Source organism: Ambystoma mexicanum, chromosome 10, assembly GCF_040938575.1.
Source record: "Ambystoma mexicanum isolate Mex_15411 chromosome 10, UKY_AmexF1_1, whole genome shotgun sequence".
Classification (NCBI taxonomy): Eukaryota; Metazoa; Chordata; class Amphibia; order Caudata; family Ambystomatidae; genus Ambystoma; species Ambystoma mexicanum.
This window is the reverse complement of record NC_090932.1, coordinates 468,565,264-468,577,419: the sequence shown is the minus strand read 5'-3', so window position 1 is coordinate 468,577,419 and position 12,156 is coordinate 468,565,264.

Genomic DNA, 12,156 nt, shown 5'->3' with positions numbered 1-12,156 from the left:
AATTTCCTAAGAGAGTTGCTATGCTTGTGCTCGCATACCCTATGCATGAATGCTGTCCGAACTTTCATTGCCAGAGAAATTCCAGAACACAATGCTAGATGTCTTGTTCACCTTGCTGCATGCATGACTCAAGGAAATTGTGCCACTCTGCGATGGAGATCAAAATGGTCATTTTGATTCCAGGATGATTATGTCAAGACTACATAGATGGAAAAGGAGCCTGCATGGAAGAGCAAGAGGCTCACTTATTCCAGGGCAGGGTAGGGTGAAGTGGTTGTAAAATAAATAAAGAGAATGGACTGTCCAGATAGAATAGAAATCGCTTGGGCACATGGATGGTGGGAACGATTGCAGCTGGTTGTCTATGGACGAGTGAAAACCAAGAAGGGATGGGAAGAAGGGATGAAGTCATGTGCAGCTCATCTATTGAAGTCAGAATACATGCGAGAAGTACAGAAGGCAAATGATGGGTATTTGAAGCCGTGCATCCCAAGCTGCTGACATGTGTAGAAGATGAATCAGGTCCAATGATTGTGATTCTACTGGCAAATGTGACACAGTGCTTTCAAAGTGATGGAAAGAAGCATGTGGTAGTTAACACAGGTTGCAAGACTACAGTTGATGTCTCCAAGATGGGAGCAGGAACAGCCGTCCTAATGGATCGATATTGGGATTGTGGGTGCAGAGACTACATAAAGCTGGCCAAAGAATGGGGATGAACGTGTTCCTTAGTGATCATCCATGTTCCAGCATTAGTGATTCCTCAGAGTGAACTGAGCATTGGAGAATTTCCGAAAGCAGATGCCCATTTGAGAAGGAGATTGCTTGGATTCCTCAATAGAACCAAGAGCGAGAATACATTCTCAGCAAAATCGATAGATGCATATGAGGCTATCCTGTATGAGGATAGGCTGTTCAGTAAAACTGCTTCATTCTTCATGCCTGGATCCAGATGATGGCAAATACAAAGTGGTTACAAATCACTTGCTTGGAGCTTCTGCAGACAATCATCCCTACTATAAAAGGATTCAATGCTATCAAAGAAGATTTGAGGGTCAAACGACTAATGACCCTCCAGTACAGATATGTCCTAGATATGATCACAGCAATGGAAGGAGGAGTTTGCGCCAGAATCGGGCCATCATGTTGCACATTCATACCTTCTCACAATGACGAGAATGGGACCTTGACAGAGGCCATAACGTTGCTGAAGAAACCTGCATAATAAGATGGATGACAAGACAGAGGTTGTTGCAGACGACAGTTGGTTTGCATCTATCTTCTCATGGGTTCCATATTGAATGGCAAGCGTCTTCAAGTTTTATGGAGCAATCTTGGTAATGGTGTTTGGATTCTGTGTGATTAGGATAATGATTACATACTGCAAGAAGACAGCAAAGAAAGCAGTAGGAATGAAGATAATGATTGATGTTGAATCAGGATTTGAACCCAAGGAATTGACTGATGAAGAAATCAGAGGATACATAAAGACTAGCATTGTAGCACTTGAAGGAATGAAGTTCCTATATCAAAAGATTCACAAGAAGTATGTGGGACAATGGGTATTATTATAATCGAAATGGAGAGTGCAGTTACATGACTTGGATTTTGGATGAACATGCTGAATCAGCTGGGTCTCTCAAGGAAGTGATGAAGATTCAGGCTCTCCAGAAGCACTTCTCCAAGAGGAAGTATCAATATGTGGAAGCCGGTGAAGAGGTGGTCAATGACTCGACCAAAGGGGGGAGTGTAGAGGAGCAGCCAAATGCCTCTGCAGGAAGTCCCGCCCCCTACTGCCAGAATGTTGTAAGCCTGAACCTGCACCATGCTTCACACCATTAATTGTGACCATAGCGCGACAAATGTTCTAGAAAAGGTATCCGTTAAGAAAGCCATACCAGATGTATGCCCGAAGAGATGGCAATCTTTTGGAAAAGGTCCCTCAAGGAATATGAAAACAAGAGAAAGAGAAGCTGGTGACATCAAATGAAGTAAGAGTGACATCACTAAGAAGATAAGAAGAAGAAGGTGCATGGACCTTATAGAAACTGATGACGAAATAAGGAATCAAGTGAACATTCCTGTGCAGAAAAGAAGATTGTATGTGTGTGTGAGTGAGACGCATTGAAGAAAATGCAAGCCGTTCAATGAATGTACAGACGCTGCAACGCAAGCAGACTAAGTGATCATAGACGCTTACTATATGTAGTGAATAGACTGCAGGCAAAGCTGCCATTATATATAAAGAAACTCGGCATCAGTGTCACAATTTCAGTAAACTCATACCCATGGAGAAGAAGGATCAAAAATTGTGTCACAGCAAAGAATTAGCTGGGAGCATGGAAGATGCGAGAATTGCTGCCTGGCCTGGTGTCAAGATTGAAGGCAGCCAAGAACTGGTGATCTATCCTCAAAGAACAGCAAACGTGAGAAGCTGAATTATCCTTCGTCAAGGTTCAAGGAATGAACACAATGAGGGCCAAGTTTATTCATTCAAGACAATTAAATGCAATAAAATGGGCCGAATTGCAGTCTCCTGTCACATGAGCTGAGAGTAGAAATAGGAGTTGGGCATGCAGACCAGAACTGTGATAAGCATGTACCCATACTCCCTTATATTCGCAGAGAAGAGAAACAACTGCAAAGCCAAGTTCAAAGACTGTCTGCATGGCAGAAGGCATGGACGAGGAGAAATGTGGGGCTAATTGGGTAGGGAGGTGAATTCAAGTTCAGGCCCTGGCACCTGGGGCTGAGCTTACGTGAAGCTATTGACCCGAATGTTCCAGACATGCACGGGTGTGCCAACCGATTATAAAGGGCCATATAATGAAGGGACCTATAGTTTGAGAGCCAATAGTATTCTCTGATAAATACGTTTGTTTGTTTCTTTGTTTGTTTTATTATTTATAATGCGCACATAACCACAAGGATAACAAGGCGCGAACATAGTAAGAGGGTTGTATAGCTTAGTTACATACAGCAAATTAAATAACGTCCCGTGGAGTTACAATAGGGATACAGTGGTAACATGGGTAAACATGTTGATGAAAACTTACACTAGAGGCAGACTTAATTTGTCCACCTGAAAGTAGATGCCTATCACAATCCCAGTCCCTATAGAAAGTATACTTAGATGTTCTCCTTAAGCCAATCCTGATCATTAATAAGTTTTTTCTTATTTGCCACATAGTATGACGTCATGTATGACAGATATTTAGTATATAAACATATTTTTATGTGAAATGCATTGAGAGAACTTGAGCGAACATCCGTTGATTTCCGTAACGCCCTGTTTTAGACAATTTATATTAAAACAGTCGAATCGGACTTTGCCAACTTCCTGTGTCGGTTTGATTATTTGGTGTAAGAGTTATTCTGCATACCATCCATTGCATGGCATGTTACTGATTAAGGACCTTATGTTCAATAGCCACTCAATTATATAATATGCACTAGGCTGGAGAATGCCCTAAATAATTGCTTTTCAATCAAATGAAATATAGATGTTAAAGATAGGTTACAGGTAAGTATACAAGGCTTAACATTAGACCAAGCCACTGTAAACAGGCCTCAGAGCATGCTTTTCAGTAGAAACAAATTCACATTTTTATTAACTTGCTTAGTAGCCGCAGTGGATGGCAGCACATTGCAAACTGCATGTTCCCATGATCCTACAGTAAGAAATGAATAGCTCTTGATACTCTTGATCCTTCTTGAATGTATATATGGCCCTACAGCAATATTGCCCCTGCTTGCCACGGTTCGGCGCAAGGTGACACCCCATTGCGGACAATACTGCACGGACTAACTTCTACTTATAGGTACCTGTACTTCTGATGTAAGTACCACATTATCTGTAATAACTCTTTATTGTAACCTAATGTATGCTCCTACTCTATAGCAGCCAGCCATACTCTATCCGGCCCTTTCAGTGTCCTACCTATGCTCTTGCCTGCACACCAGCCCAGTGCCTTGCTAAGCTCCTCCTCTGCAAACTTGCGCTATTCTGAATCTAGGTGCTATTCTGAACCTAGACACTAACACAAACCTGTGCTACTCCGAATCTATGTGCTACCCTGATCCCAGATGCTAATTCGTACACTGATGTCACTCTAAACCTAATGCTGTGCTAATTTGCAAACGCCTGCTATTTTGAGTCTAAATGCTAATTTGCACATCTGCGCCATCCTGCATCTAAGGGCCACTTTGCATGCCTGTACCCGGAATCAGATGCCAATCCGCAACCATGCGCTACTTGAACTAAGTGCTATTACAGGCAGGCTGCACTAACTACATCTACGTGCCCACTGCTAGATTTTGACCCTAGACAGGGTACACCATCTGTCACTACTTGCTCCATGCCGACACACGACATCTGCCCTATCTCCAGAACTCATCTCTAGGTGGCTAATACTATCTACTCACACACCAGATGCACACATTGCATCTTGCCCACCATACACAATGTTCCTCCCGGGCCTTTACTCTATACTACTGAGAATCATTCTCCACCTCATCAACTCCGCCTGCCTGCCCTGCTCACCCCTCAACTTGATCAGCTTAGGCACCGCATCACCCACCCTCAAAGAGCCTAGCACCATAATCATGCTCACCCTACTCTCTCCCCCATGCCTCTCGGACAGACTGGCCAGACTACGATCCAGACTTCCCAAAATACATGAGCCCAGAGCCAGGGACTCCACACAATCCAAACTCACAAACCAAACTTCCATTAGCACCTGCGCTAACCTTACGCTAACAAAACCCAAATCTAAACCCCTCAACACCACTACAACCAACAACAAAGCGCTCACCACAGCAACCAGCCCCACCCCTGCCAAAACCATTACCCCACCAATAAAAGGTGCCCTCATCAACGCTCGCTCCATAATTGCCCATGCCACAGACATCGCTGATCTCATCTTAGCTGAAGACCTAGACTTCTTAGCCATAACAGAGTCCTGGCTCCATGCAGCCGCAGGCCCAGCCCTCTCGCTAGCCATCCCCATTGATTACACCATCATCCGAGCGGACAGAACTGAGGCTAGAGGCGGAGGTTTGGCCATCATTGCCAAGACTCACCTTAACATCAGACTTAACTCCGCTACACACCTCCCATCATGCAAATCACTTACAGCCAAGCTACCAACTGCCAACTCCCAAACAATATCCATTAACCTACTATACAGACCGCCCGGACCCCTGGGATCCTTTGAGGAAGACCTCAATGCCATCCTCACCGACAACCTAAAAAACTCGTCACAATGCCTCCTCTTAGGAGACGTCAACTTAGGTTACAAAGACACCAAAGACAATCAAGCCACCCTCCTCAGTAACACCTTGTCTGAACTAGGCTTCACACAAAAAGTATCCAGCCCCACCCACAACAAAGGGAGAACCCTTGTCTGGATAGCAGACTACAACTGTGCCGTATCGATCACTAATAACACTCCCCAATCCTGGACTGACCACCATCTCCTTTCCTTCTCTCTCGAGGCCCCAAGCCCAATAACCAACATGGCGCTAGCTGCAGCCATCCCCACGAGAAGCAAAAAAAACATTACAGTGGAAAAATTGATCCCGCTCATTCTTCCTACGCTTAGCCAACTCCAAGACTCTAATCCCTATGACCTTGTAGAAGGCTATAACAACACCATACGCACAGCCTTAGACGCCATTGCACCACTAAAACTCAGAAAATGCAAACCAAAAAACCACCTTAACCAATGGTTCTCCAGCCATCTAAAAACCCTTAAATTGGAAAAGCGTAAACTGGAACAAGTCTGGAGACAGTCTCCAACAGACAACAACAAACTACTGCTCAACAAAATAACGGCCAACTATAAAAAAGAAATCATAGAGGCCAAACAAGAATCCTATAACTAGAGAATCTCACAATCCAACTCCAGCACCAAAGAATTATTTACTATCCTGAAAGAATTGGAAACACCGGTGTTAATTCCTGATACCTGCGTTAAGGACAAACAATGGTGCACCAGCGTCCAAAATGCACTAAACAATAAAGTCACCGGCCTTCAAACTAAAATTAAAAACAAGAAAGACTCCCTCACCAAACTCACCAACCCCATCAACGCCCACTCGAGCCCTCCACCCTCACTCCACACACCCAACACTGCCCGCTTCAGCTTTTCAAAAGTCTCTACTCTCGAAGTCGAAAAAATCATTCTTGGCCTTAAACCCTCCAACTGCAAAGGCGACCTCTGCCCCCCACAAATCATTAAAGAAGCGGCAAGAGACCTCTCGCCATTCATCACCAAACTCATCAATGCTTCATTTTCCTGAGGAACAGTCCCCAGTAACCTCAAAGAGTCTTGTGTCCTCCCTCTTCTCAAAAAACCCTCCCTCGACCCATCCATCCCAACCAACTACAGACCGATTACCACCGTCCCATTCCTGCTCAAAATACTGGACAAGACAGCATACCAACAAATCCAAAAATATCTTGAAACAAACCACCCCCTAGGCATAAGACAATCAGGCTTCAGACCCCAACATGGGACTGAAACCGCCCTGATAGATCTGAAAGCCCAAATAGACGCCCTTAGAGACAATGGGAAAACTGCATTACTACTCTTGCTAGACCTCTCTGCGGTGTTTGACCTAGTTGACCATAAAATCCTTTGCAATCATTTAGACTCAGCTGCCCACTTCTCCCAAGAAGCCATCAGCTGGATTGAGTCATTCCTCAACAACAGATCCATGCGTGTCTTCTCCTCCTCTGCCGCCGAACCCATCCCCATCACGTGTGGAGTCCCACAGGGCTCTTGCGTCTCCCCCACTCTGTACAACATGTTCACGAAGCCCCTGTTTGACGATCTAGATGGCCTGGGTATCACCTACACCAATTACGCCGATGATACACAGATCCTCATCCCGTTGACGGGAGATTACAACCAGGATTTGGCCTTGGTGAACAAGGTGTATCTCATCATCCAGGCATGGATGGCTTCACACAGTCTATGCCTGAATGATGACAAAACTGAACTCATCATCCTCGGTTCCACCCCCAACCTAACCAAACTCGACCACAACTACGCCAACTTCATCATAGACGGGAACCTAATCAACGTTTCCAAAGAAGTGAAAACTCTAGGAATATACCTCGACTCCTCCCTATCGTTCCACAAACAGGTTAGTTCGATGGCATCCGCCACGGCCTACACATGTAAGCTTATAAGAGCAGCCAAACCTTTCCTTTCCAGCCAGAGTTGCATTACACTAGCCAGAGCCCTGGTATTATCCAAATTGGACTATTGTAATGCCCTCTACATAGGAGCCAGCAAGCAAATCACCAACAAAATTCAGATGCTACAAAACAACGCTCTTAGGGCAGCGCTCAACATTCCCAGGAGGGAACACATTTCCAATATCAGGAAATCCCACAACTGGCTCAGCACAACAGACAAAATCCTGCTCAAAGTAGCATCGCTCACACACAAATGCCTGAACAACGCTGCCCCACGCTACCTGGCAGACAGAATATGCAAACACTCCCCCAACAGACCCACCAGAACCTCCAACGCTAACCTGCTCACTGTCCCCAGGTTTAAACGCACGAAAATGGGCGGCAACAGCTTCCAGGTGAAAGCACCTCAACACTGGAACTCCTTACCACCATCTCTCAGAACACCCCAATCCTACGCACACTTCAGACGCAACTACATCCACTGGATAAAGAACACAAACCATTAACACCTCTAACACCACACAGCTGCTTTCGACATTGTATGCCTATATGTAAATTTGTAAAATATATGTAAATCTTTAAATATATGTACTGCATTATCGCCTTCCTGCCAAATTGTACACATGTCCTCCATTGTTACACTGTAATTATGTAATGCAATGTATAAGCAACCTGTAACCAAGCTTTGAATAACCATGCTGCTCATGCGCCCTCATACCCTCGGGTCTGGTGCGCAATACAAATGAATAAACTAAACTAAACTAAACTTTTGAGGTCAGCGAGCTAAGCGCATGGGTGCCAAAGAAAGGCTGTGGGCACACAATCATTTTATAATCCGACAAATTAATTTATTAAACTCGTCTATTGGCAGTTTCGAAGTGTCCCATAGCGGTTTCAAAGTGCTCCTTGGCACATGTGAGCCTAAGAAAATGTTTGAAGAGTTCTAAAGATGCACAATAAAATGGTAATTTGTCAGTGGTACAAGGCTCCTCCAGTGTCATGATCGACTATATTCTTATGAGAAACGATTGGAAATGACCAGCGGCAGATGAATAAAGATCTGCTGATCATCACAAATGTCTAAATGTTTAGGCACTATTGATGTGGGAATTGTGGGTTGGACTGTGACGTCACAGAGGTGGTTGAGGATGGTGTGGCAAGGTTTGCAGAACCCAATTATTTCAGGATCATGTTTGTCTCACTATAGGGTAATGTCGTAGCTCTATCAATTAGCCTCACCTGGAGGACTAACCTAATGTTGCAATGTGGTTTGATGCTAATTAGTCTGTATGATTATAAAAGCTCTTGTCTTAGGGTCATTTCTTTGACAGTGCTTTTCATGCAGTTTTGTTCTGCATTTTGCGTGAATTTTGCTTTCCCAGCTGCTCCTCAGCCCACAATAAACTGTGTTACTTTTGCTTGGTGTACACATTTATTTTTGATTACTTTTGTAATTTCTATTGGTGAGTTCTAAGGCAACCCGCAGTACAGTTTAATTCTCTTCAAAATTAATATAATCAAATTTTTCTTTAGTAGAAAAGCGCTGTCAATTAGAGCTTCGAGGATTCATTTTCTGAGGTAGTTTTTAAAGGTAGATCGTGACTTTTTAGTTGTCTTTATAAGATTGTTAAGAGCACTACAGTGAACATTGTTTTGTAAAATTCTTTTTATACTTTACTGTGGCTACATTAACATTGGTAGATATCGTGTTAGGTTCATTTTTAGGTCTGTTTTGTAGTAGTTTGTTTGTACATTTTTCATGTGTTAGTTTTTAAAAGAGGAGCCTTACTTTTTTACTTGGGGCTGGTTTATTTTTGTTGAGTGAGGTTACTAGCTTTTCTGTTGTAATGTTCTGCATACATTGTTTTAGAGGTGGAGGACTATATGGCGGTTTCAGAGAGGCAGGGAGGCTGTTCCAAATGGAGGCCCCAGCTGAAGACAGAGATCTACCGCCAGCTTGTTTCTTTGAAAAATGACAGACCCTGAGGCAGTTAGAAGTAGAGGAGCAAAGAGCTCGAGAGGGGAGGTATTTACAGAGGGATAGCTGAAGGTATTTTGGACCCAGGCCCCAGGAAGCCTTGTGGACAGTGCAGAGGGTTTTGAATTTAATCCTTGCGTCCACTGGGAGCCAGTGGAGAGATTACAGGGCTAGAGAGATACGATCCCAGGGTTTGAGACCAAGGACAAGTCTTGCAGTCCTGTTCTGGAGGGGTTGTAAAGGGCGAAGAGTAGAGGCAGGTAGATTTAGAAAGAGGCTGTTACAATAGTCCAACCTAGAGAGAACCAGGGCTCGGGAGGGAGACAGTGAGCTTCTGGGGGAAGGAGATGAAAGGCAGAGTACCTCTGAGGAGGTTCAGTAGGAAGTTTTACTTTTTAGAGACATCAGAGATGTAGGCAGAACAGGTAAGCATGGAATTAAAGATGACCCAGAGGTTCTTAGCCTCACAGTTGGGGGTAGGAGGAGGGCCAAGAGAGGCTGGCAAGAGAGTGAGGGAAACGGAGGGTGAAGGTGTGCCGATGAGGAGGATCTCTGTCTTGCTGGCATTCAGGCAGAGATTGTGGCGGCACACCAGCCCTGAATGTCAGTTAGGCAATCCAAGATGAGAGAAGGAGAGGAGGTGGCTGAGGGAATCCTGAAAATGAGTTGAGTGTTGTCAGCATAGCACTGGAAATTGGAGTAGAAAATGGCAATGCAGTGGGAGAGAGTTGCCAGGTATTGGTTGAACAGCCAGGGCGAGAGGTTAGACCTCTGAGGTACACCACAGGTAGAAAAGGAGATAGATGAAAGGAAGGACCCAAGTTGGACCTGGGGGGGGTTGAACAGAGAGGGAAGAGGTCAGCCAGGCCAGAGCCTGATCAGTACTTTTACAGCAGCACTATGTGTGACCTTTTTCTAAAAGAAAGGAAAAGCAGATGAAAACGATTTATAGAACATTGTTAAGTGGCACTTGGTTTGTTGATGTTGAATATGTTGGCAGTACATGTAAGTAACAGCCACTTGATGTGAAACAGGTGCAAAAAGCTGCAATGTATGGAATTTAATATAGTTCTTAAAGAATATGCTTATTGAGAAGCTTCTAACAGGGTAAGTGGCAGTGTTATAAGAGTTTTAAAAAATGACTTAAAAACATATATGCATACCTGAACTATGTTTTGTTAAATGTAGATATTGTTGAATTTGCAAATAGAAATCTTGGAGAATATCACAGTAGTTTTTGATGCTGGTGGCTGTGACAAAGAGGAGCCATGTACTCTGAGAGTTCAGTAGTATATCTGAAGTGTTGAACTAAAATGACAGTGTTACATGTACAGTTGTTGTATGTGATTGGTGGATGAATGTGTGACTGTTTGAAAGCAGCCAATGAGGGAGTGTTACAAACATGAAAGTAAAAAGGGTAGAGGGGCTGCCCTGTTCTATGGCGTGCGCAGACACTGTGGTAGTCCACGGACGCTCATGTGTCATCTGGGTCTTTTAAAGATTCCATGCATGGAAATGGTACTGCAGGAGCGCAGACAATTGTGCACCTATGCAGACATTGGGGGATTCACCAATCAGGTTTTGTGGTTGTGGTATGCAGGAAGATAGAGTAGAATGAGTTATCTTTGTAGTGTGCAGTGAAAATGGCTATGGCTATGCCTTTGAAGAAGCAGGTTGTCTGGATTCTGGGTGATTCATGGATCCATTGGTTAAAGGTGTACTGTGAGCAGTGTGGATTACCTGTGAATCTTCGATTTGAAAAATTTGAAGTTTCCGTGTATGGAGTTTGAGAAATTAAGTGGCCAGAATTGCTACAGTTTTGCGTGAGTATGGTTACTTTGAAGCATCCAGACATCAATGTAGTTCACTGTGGAGGCAACCGTTTGGGCTATGTCACTTCAATATCCCTACAGTTTGCCACAAAGGATACATTAGAAAAGTTAATTGAACTGTTTCCAATTTCGAAGATCATTTTTTCTTTGATAGCTCAAAGGCAAATGTGGAAACGTTCTAATTTATTTTGTCCACAAATCGAAAAAGCAAGGCGCAATGTAACTAAAGCTGTATGTGTTTTTTTGCATGATGTTGGAAGGACACCTTTTCACAATGAACGTATCGAGTTTCATATTGTGAATATTTTTCAAAGAGATGTTGGAAATCAGATTTTTCTTTTGAAGGTCCAAAATGAATTAAAACAGTTTATGTGAACACATGAAATATGTTGTGAAGTATTCATTAGTAGGCGTAATAAATAAACAGAAATTAGAAGCAGTTTTTGTGAAAGTCAGAAAAAATAATTAGGTTTAGTAGAACATTTGTTAGTTCATTATATAAAACCCCCAAACAATTAAAAAAGGTTATTTTAAGAGCCTGTTTTAACCAAAATCAAGTTAATTGATTTTAACTCCCCCCTGCTAGGAATTTTCTAGGGGTCTGCACCCTACTATACGGTCTGCAGACTATGCAGGGTGCAAAAAGTCCTTTGATTGTTTTGTTAGTTCTATTTTTTAACTGTGAAAGGTGATTCCAAAAAGAACATTTTTTTTGTGCATTGTTTGCATTTGTATTATTTAAAAACATTTTTTGTAGGTGAGGCAAGGAGATAAGGTGGGGATTGAAGGGCCACCAACCACAGAAACAGAGGGGCAGTTGGACAGCAAAGATGTTGGACGAGCCTTAAATCTAAGTTTGGGGGCAGTGCTTCTCGTGCTGCTTGACCTAAGCCTCGAAAGCACTTTGAAACTGCTCCTCCCTACAAAACGGTGTGTCGCAGTACACGCAGATGACTGTGACCCTCAAAAGGTAAGGATCAACAGCCTCTTGTATGGCCTGTGATACATCCAGTGGAATCATCTGCCCCACAGGAGTAGAGCCTGTATGGTGGCAGGCGCGGTTAAGGAAGATGGGGTAGAGGAAGATAGCCTACTTCTCTGTGAGAAAGGAACAGCCTTTCTCAGAGCACCTGGTTGGT